Below are 8,588 nucleotides of genomic sequence, written 5' to 3'. Positions count from 1 at the left end.
ATTCTCATGCACAGAAGGACATATCCAAACACAGTAAACAAACATGTCTTTAAAATCAAAATATTACCATGAACTGCATCGGCACAACAGTATGCAAAATTTCCAACATGACATATGGTGAATATTGACCATTTTAGACAAGGTTTCAAGATGTCTCTTGAATTTCGATGGTTTCATGCTTTTGGCTACCAATAATAATTGTGTGGTCATCACAAAGCATATTTATTGTCTTGTTTCATGGTTTTATTAATGGTTTCTAAGCATTAGGACACATTATGCAAGCTTTCCATGTTGGCATCTGCCTAATTTAACTGGCTGAATGAAATTGCGCCAAAATACTGTAGGGTTTGTGTGGATGCACAACCTTTGAAGTCAACAATAAAAGATGTGGAAAGAGTTTTCTCCTCCCTCTTAAAAGTTGAAAAGTCTATTCATGTTGCCTGCTTATCGTACCCTTTCCTTATTATATGCTTAATTGCATTTTATGACTTACGTTTCGCTTTTTTTCCCCCCTTGCTGTCTGGAATTGGACCTGTGATCCACTTTCAGGTTGCAGCCCTCAGTTCAGAACCGTTATGTTAATAAACATCATGAAACTCTTTGCCTTAGAATCACAGATTTAGACTTTGGTTACATGAAGTATTATGCGAAATCTGTCATCACCAATGTTTGGCCTGGAGAACAATACATATACCGAAATTCAAATTCAATTCATAATCATTATGGTAAGGGGTTGTGCATCTCCTCTTGCCTACAGGTACAAAAACATTCCCATCTAGTGTTCGCACATATGTTTGTAAACGAAAAGTTACTGGGTGCATCTGTCAATCCAGATTCAGTGTTTACATAATGGAAATGTTAAGCAATCCAATTGTTCTTTACTGATTTTAATATTTGAGAACTTTAGGTTTTGAAGTTCCTACGGTGACAAGACAGAAAACCTCTCCATCCAAATCCCTCATGTGGCTAGGCATGCGAATGCAAACTCCTTCACAGAACGAGAATAATAATGGTTCTAAAGCCAGAATGTTTGAGACCTTCAGAGCATGAAAGGTAATTCAGTGTGAGGATTGCTTCCCCACATGGTGTGAAGTATTTTGAACAAACTTTATTTGAGTCTATCACATTTCAAAATCTCTTTGTGAGGGTTTGAATCTTTAAAGAAGAACTTAATGGAAAAGAAATGTGTTCTCTTCAGGCATGTATATATTAATATAAAAACACACAAAAGAAATTAAGCAAGGATGCATTCAATTGATCAAACGTGACAGCAGAGTTGTTTTTTTCAGGAAAGTAAATATGTTTTTCAGGATTCTTTTATTAAGATTTCTGAAGGATCGTGTGACACTGACGACTGGAGTATGACGCTGAAGATTCAGCTTTGCCATCAGCAGGAATAAATGTAAAATATATTTTAAATAGTTAAAATATGTTATAATATATATTCAGCCAATTGGTAAGCATAAATCTTACAGAACCCAAACGTTTGAACAGTATATAATTATTTTTAATTAGATAAACATCAAACATTATTATAAACATTACTTTTGTTTATGCAATATGTATTACTCAGATTATTATTACACTCTGATCACTCTTGTGATATTCATCTCTCGTTTTGTGACCACAGCTAATTGCTGCTTTTTCTTGGTTTGTTATTGCGTGTTAAGGAGTGTCGGTGCTGTTGTTCTGACCTGTGGTGAACTCTGGCTCACTCTGCTTATTCCCAGGCAGTAGCAGCTGAAGTTTGGGGTCAGACTGACATCACAAGTATCATAAAACTGTGTATGGTTTTCCTGTCTGAGGAATAGAACAGCCTGTTTACAAGTGTGTGTGTGTGTGTGTGTGTGTGGTCTCTGGAGCACAGTCTAAAGGGAGATTCAGAGCACTCATATTGTATATTGAGAACTCAGAAGGCAGAGATGACCAGTGCAGGTGTTTCTAAACACATAGTGACATGCACATTACAGCGATTATGAATACACACATGCTGTGGTGGAGAGTTGATGCATCTCAGATATTAAAGAAATATATCAAATTGTGTGTGTAATTCATAGGCTTATTGCATAAGCATGTATTATCCACAATTAAGAACAGCTGGGCTAAAATTCGTGAGAAATTCACGTCGGATCAAAAACATTAAAAGGGTTAGATCACCCCAAAAATCATTTACTTAACCTCATGCTATTTGATACTTGTATAACTTTCTTTCTTCTGCGGAACACAAAAGAATATATTTTAAAGAATGTTTCAACTGTTTTTGTCCATACAATGTAAGTCAACACTGAAAACAACATTGGACTTTTCAACATCATTGTATTGCATAAAAACATTTCTCAAAATATTTGTGCTCCCCTAATGATGATGAATTGAATCGGTGTCTCGTAGAACACAAATTAAATTCTGTTATATAAGAGTGCATTGATGCAATACAGTTATATTTAAAGACATTTAAATATTTACACTGACTTTTCGTCTCTTGCTGTGCGAATGGAAAGACCAACTGGTTCAAACATCACTTAAACCACTTCACATAACAAATGATCAGATGAATGACCTACAAAAACATGACATGTGCCAGAGTCTTTAAAATCTTTACCAGACACAAAGATGCAAGGTAATGTACACACTAAAGTAACATACAACACATGACATGCCTGTGTTCTCATGAGCCCTCTAAGAGTAAAAAGTGTTGACACAGATAAATGGAGGACATTCAAATCAAACTACTGTGTATATGACTAATGATCCATTAATGAGGACCTACTCTTTTGTAAACATACACAGAGCCAGCGTCTTTAAAATCTTTAACACATGTGAATGCTCTCACTGCTGCCTGGCCAGTAATGTGCTCTCTGATTGGTGTGTAACACCTTCTTTAGCCAATCGCATTTTGCGGTTTTGCATCTGCACATGGCATATGTGGTTGTTATACTAAAATCATTTGTAAAATGAGCCTTGAGGAACGTTTTATTGCTCAGATGTTTCCTCCTTTCATATTTAAGGAGACTTAATGGAGTCTCGGTTATATTTCATTTCAGTATCGACTGTTTCACCTATAAGGAGAAAACAACGCTCATTTGAGACAACTGTTGACACAGTAAGAGTATAGAGATTCATGTAGATTACATATGTAATATGATCTTGGAAAATGTTGAGGAATGTCTGAGTTTCGCATTGTTAAGGTCTCTTCTGAAAAGCTAGAAGAAACACAGGTCTCCATTCTCCCCATAATCTCATTGGTCTAGAACAGAGGTGTCAAATTTAGTTCCTGGGAGCCACTGTCCTGCAGAGTTTGGCTCCAACCCTAATAGAACACACGAACCAGCAAATCAAAGTCTCCAGGATTAATAGACACTTCCAGGCAGGTGTTTTAGAGCTGGTTGGAGTCTCCAAGACAATGGTCCTCCAGGAGAGGAGTTTAACACATGATACGGTCTTGGAGATAAAACTGATACACGTAATGATTTTCCTACTCAGTTTTTTTGTCTTGTTTCCAGTACAAATATCTAAACATTCTTAAATCAAGATACATTTACATATTAAGTCTTGTTTTCTGAAACGAATATCAAAATTAAGTGAGTTTTTGCTTAAAACAAGAAAAAATATCTGCCAATGGGGTAAGACAAATAAGTTTATTTTTCTTATGCTGTTGGCATATACAGTATTGTGTCATGTTTTAAGCATAAACTGAATTTGAATGCATTTTTCGTAAAACAAGACTTAATGTCTTAAGTCATTTACTTTTTCTAATTTACTTTTTATTTAAGATTGTTTAGATATTTGAACTGGAAAACAAGACAAAATGCCTAAGTACAAATAATCTTCCTTCTTTTTTTTTGCAGTATTAAAGATCTTATTTGTGATTTTTCTTTCCTTTAAGTTGAGCCAATGTTGTTTTGTTGTGGATTGATGGAAGACATCTTGAAGACATTTTGTGACTGTCTCTGTAGCCTAGGAGATACTTTAAGCTTCTTCTGGAAATCTTGACAAAATACAATGGTTTTGTTAAAGCGGTCCTTTAGACCAGATTTCATATGCTGATGAAGGGACCCATTCTTCCGTTCTCTTTCATTTTGAACAAGACCAGACAACAATGCATCCCTCATGTCTCGTTTTGAATAAAACATATTGAAATGACAGTGTCCGTGCCCACAGCCCCACCTCTTTTGCTCTTTTCTAAGTTTAGCAGCTCTGAGAAGCACAAAATGAAGTCATTTCTTAATTTATGAGCTCCTCCTGTCGGATCCATGTGTTTTGAGTTGTGCTTGGAAGCCATCTTGTGAATTCCTCAATGGTAATGGGGATTAGGAGGGCACAGCTAATGTAAACAATGCCTAAATTCTTCCATCTGATGTTGCAGTTTATCTCTGATAGAATAAAACATTGACCCTCTGCGAGCTTAGCAACCGATGAATACTCGGATCACCACATGGTCATTTTGCTGTCACCCTTTTCCTACTAAAATATCTGTTCTAATTGAACAAAAATGTCAATCTGGTAACGGTTCAAAACAGAGCTGTTTGTAATGGAAACGAAGCAGCATTCTTCCATTAAATATTTGAATACACAAGCAATGAGCGCTTTGGAAACTCAGCAAAATGCAACAGTGAGATAAACAGATGATGTTTTCTGCGCAATCGAGAATGAGCTCCAGTCGGTGAGAAGAAGTGATGAATTGTTCGGATTTCATTTCTTCAACATGGTTTGACAGCTGCGCTCTTTTCATCTCCACACTTCTGCATCTAAACGGTGGAGTTTGATGCTCTGGCCAGGTGTTTGACTTACTGTCCAGCTCTCCGTGGGTAATTTTCCGCATTATTGTAATCAATGACATAATTGAGGAGGTTGAGATGTTTGCCCTGTCTGCAAATAGCCCCAATCAATGACTGCGCTTCAATTGGGCCAATTAAAGAAATTGTGGTAACATGAGACAGATGGAGTGGGTGCTTAGAGGCTGGGCTCCTCAGCATCCCCACGGTCCTTTTCATCCGTTTCGAGGTTTAAATTTTGACTACTTGGAGTTCTTGATCCAATCTCCCCAACGGCTGTCTTTAACTACACGTCTTTCTGTATACCTGTTATATTTGTTTTTATAACATTTTGGCTGTCTTCACTATTCATTCGTTACAGATCCCTGAAGCTCAGATGACTGATTGGATCTTTCAGTGGTGTTGGCTGAAGGTGAAGCCGTTCTCTTGTACACCCTCAGAGGGATGAGACTCCCAAAAAAAACAAAAGTAAGAGAAAGCAGTGATTGGATTATGCGAGTGTTAAATCACACCACAAACCCACAAGCACACTGTTGCAAAAGCAAGATATAATTTCTGCTTGTTGATCAGTAGTTTGAGTTTCCAGTTCATATCACCTGTTGAAATGGGCATGTATCCTTGATGTTCAGGGCTCCAACAGCGGTCTGCTTCTGTAATCCTCTGATCGGGAAATTCTGTTTGAAGTGATTTTACCACAGGAATTGCCAGGGATCTGTGGTTGGACTGGACTCATCCGCAGTGTGTAAAATAATCTGACACTCTAGGATTCCAGAGCTGGTAGCGGTTTGGTGGGAACGCTTAATGTTAAACACTATCATTTGAAATTGTGGACTGTAGAGGAGTACATGCTAGAGGTTTACATTGTATGTGAGAAATTGGACTGGGAATTAATTTTTTTTTTTTTTTTTTAATTAATTACATAACGTGCTGATTGATAAATGCAAATCATTTTTTTTTATCTTTGACCAATACTTTGCATACACTTTTTTTTTTACTTTGAGGTACTTAGTTATAAGACATATGTTTAGGATGAAAAAATCCTTACATCCATTCTCCAAACCACTTATCCTCTGTAGGGTTGCATGGAAGAGGAAAACAGTTCTTTTAAAAACATGTTTTGAGACTCTTGGAAAGTGTGGTTTGGCAAGGCACTTTGCAGTAACGTACATGTTGTGTTAATTAGTTAATTCATTCAATAATTGTTAATTGACATCTTGCATTGATAGCTAGTTGGTAAAGAAGTATGGAAGAATTATTTTATTTTTAAATGTGCATGAAATGGTTGTAACCAAAAACAAAGGGTGAAATATTTTAGATGACAGTTGTGGTAATAATTCATGCCATCTGTCAAACTCAGCTCATGGGCTTTTGATGAACACTTGTTAGCGCTCACTAGAGCTGTTCATAGAGGTCCTCGGGTGGTCGTGTTACCTGACATCAGTCTTTAAATTTTCGCGGATATACAGTTTCACCGTTTCATGGTGTATCAAGGTGGTGTCCTTTCTTCCCCATGCGGCCTTAATTTGACTGCTGATCCCACTGAAGATTCACTGGTTAAATTCAAGGCGTTCCTACAGTTTTCATTATGACTGTTTCATAACGAAGTGCTTGCTGATTTATGTCATTCTGGGGAAACATGTGAAACGCCGCTGTGCTTCTCTTCTCCTTTGAGTGAAGATCCGCTCCATAATTTCAAACAGAGCTGAATTTACTCTAGAAGTACACCATGAGTATATTTACATCCTAAAATGTCTATGAACAGCTTATTTAGAACATACAGTGGCCCCAAAAGGTATTTTGATACATTTCTGGACACTTACGTCATGCTTAAAAAAACTTCCTTGCATTAAATTAATAAAATATTAAACCATATGGAATTTGAAAAAAGAAAAGGAAAAAAAAATGACTCACTTTTCTGAGCCATTTTTGCAATTACTTTTAATCAGCCGGTCCCAAGGTCCCATTTCAGTGGATGTATGAAGTCAGTTCCTCTCGAGTTCACACAGGTGTCCTAGCCGAATAACCGCCGGAGTAGTTCATCACATTAACTTTGAACATGTTCCACTAACGTCTGACAATCATAAAGTGTCTTCATTTGGAATGATATATTGGAGGCTAACAAATTTCTTTTTGTGAAATATTTTTCTTGAAAATCTTTTATTCACTTATATTACATGCTTATGATATGTTTATTTAATGAATGCCACCTGGTTGAATAATTGTTAAACAACGCAAGGAGATTCATACACTTACGAATGTGGCTAAAGTGTCCAACAGTTTGTATTTACATGAATAAGACCGTGAGAACGTGGACTCAAAAGTGCCCTCAGCAACATGCTGCCTTTTCTCTACTGTGCTGTTTTTCATGAGGTATGCAGTTCTCCTCTTTTGAACTCTAAAGAGTTCTAATAGCCGTCTTGATCTTCCCTTTTTCAAAGAAAGAAATGTTTGGAAACTTTTCCAGCCTGAAAATACTGCTCCATGACCCTTAAAGTAGGTCTAGTCTCAAAACTAGAAGCAGCTTAACTGCTACTTGACACCCTGAGTAATAATATGAGAGAATATGGATGAGTGAATTAAACCGTTGGGGGGGGGGGGGGGGGGGGGGGTTGCTCTAAGACTCTGACCCAGCTGTGGTCAGAGGAATCTGCTAGTGTAAATTATTTGCCGTCCTGTCCCGAAAATGAGATAAATGCATTCATTAGACATAGCAAACTGTGCTATGTAGGGTGCCTTGGTCTGGCTTTGGGCCATAAGCTTTAAGGAGAGACAAACACAAGTTGTCCGGCCAAAACAGAAGCTTCATCACCCTAAGGCATGCTCAGAGCTCTCACAGACAGCGTGCTCCATTCACAGGACATTCTTCTGTTCACAATCAATCTCACACCCTGTAGGAAAATTAGCAAGGCTGCATGTTGTGAGAACAGACAGCTGCAGGCAGCCGCATGGAAATGAATAAGAATGAAGATCCCATCCCAGGAAGCACGAGAGAGTTCAGATGGAAAGAGAGGGCAATCGGTCTTATTTATTATTTTTTTAATCCAAGCAAACACTCCAGTTTTCTGATGTTATATACACGATTTATTAGAACTGTCAAATTGAGGGATTTTTTTTTTTCTCACACTGACCCCCGGTTTCACAAACAAGGCTTAAGCCTAGTCCTAGACTAGACTAAAATGCATGTTTAAGCTGTTTTAACTGAAAACAACTTCCACTATCTTAAAATAGGTCAGTGCTATTGTTTTGTCTCAAGATGTACACCAGTAATGTTTTTTCCTAAGGCATGTTTATAAAAGCTACTTAAATATCCTAATTGAACTAAGGCCTAATCCAAAGCCTGTCTGTGAAACCGGGCCATTGTGATACATTTATTTGTAATATAAAATATTAAAATATATGACCAGCTGAACTTTATCACTGGTAGATTAATCGATAAAAAAAGAAAATAATAATCATTTGTTGCAGCCCTACTTAGAAACCCTATAAGCTACAGCACTGGGACGTTTGAGGATTTAAAAGGTTTTACACAAAACCAAAAAGTTTTGTGGGCAAATATCTCTGAACTCATTTTCAAATGTGATGAATGAGACAGGACAGATAGCTATTACATCACTAACTGGTGTCAGTGTGGAATCCCTACGGACGTTCTGTGGAAAGCGTTTGCATTTGTTTTGTGTTGATTATCATCTTGCCTGCGCTTGCTTGGCCGCTGCAGGTGGTTGGCCCCTCTTGGCATGGCTCTGAGATGCTGGGCTCAGTTAACGTAAAGGCTGAAGCATGCGTGTGAAAATGAACTGCTGGAGAATGTGGCCAGCC

The sequence above is a fragment of the Abramis brama genome (assembly GCF_963993115.1).
Source record: "Abramis brama genome assembly, chromosome: 19".
Classification (NCBI taxonomy): Eukaryota; Metazoa; Chordata; class Actinopteri; order Cypriniformes; family Leuciscidae; genus Abramis; species Abramis brama.
This window is presented reverse-complemented; position numbering follows the sequence as displayed.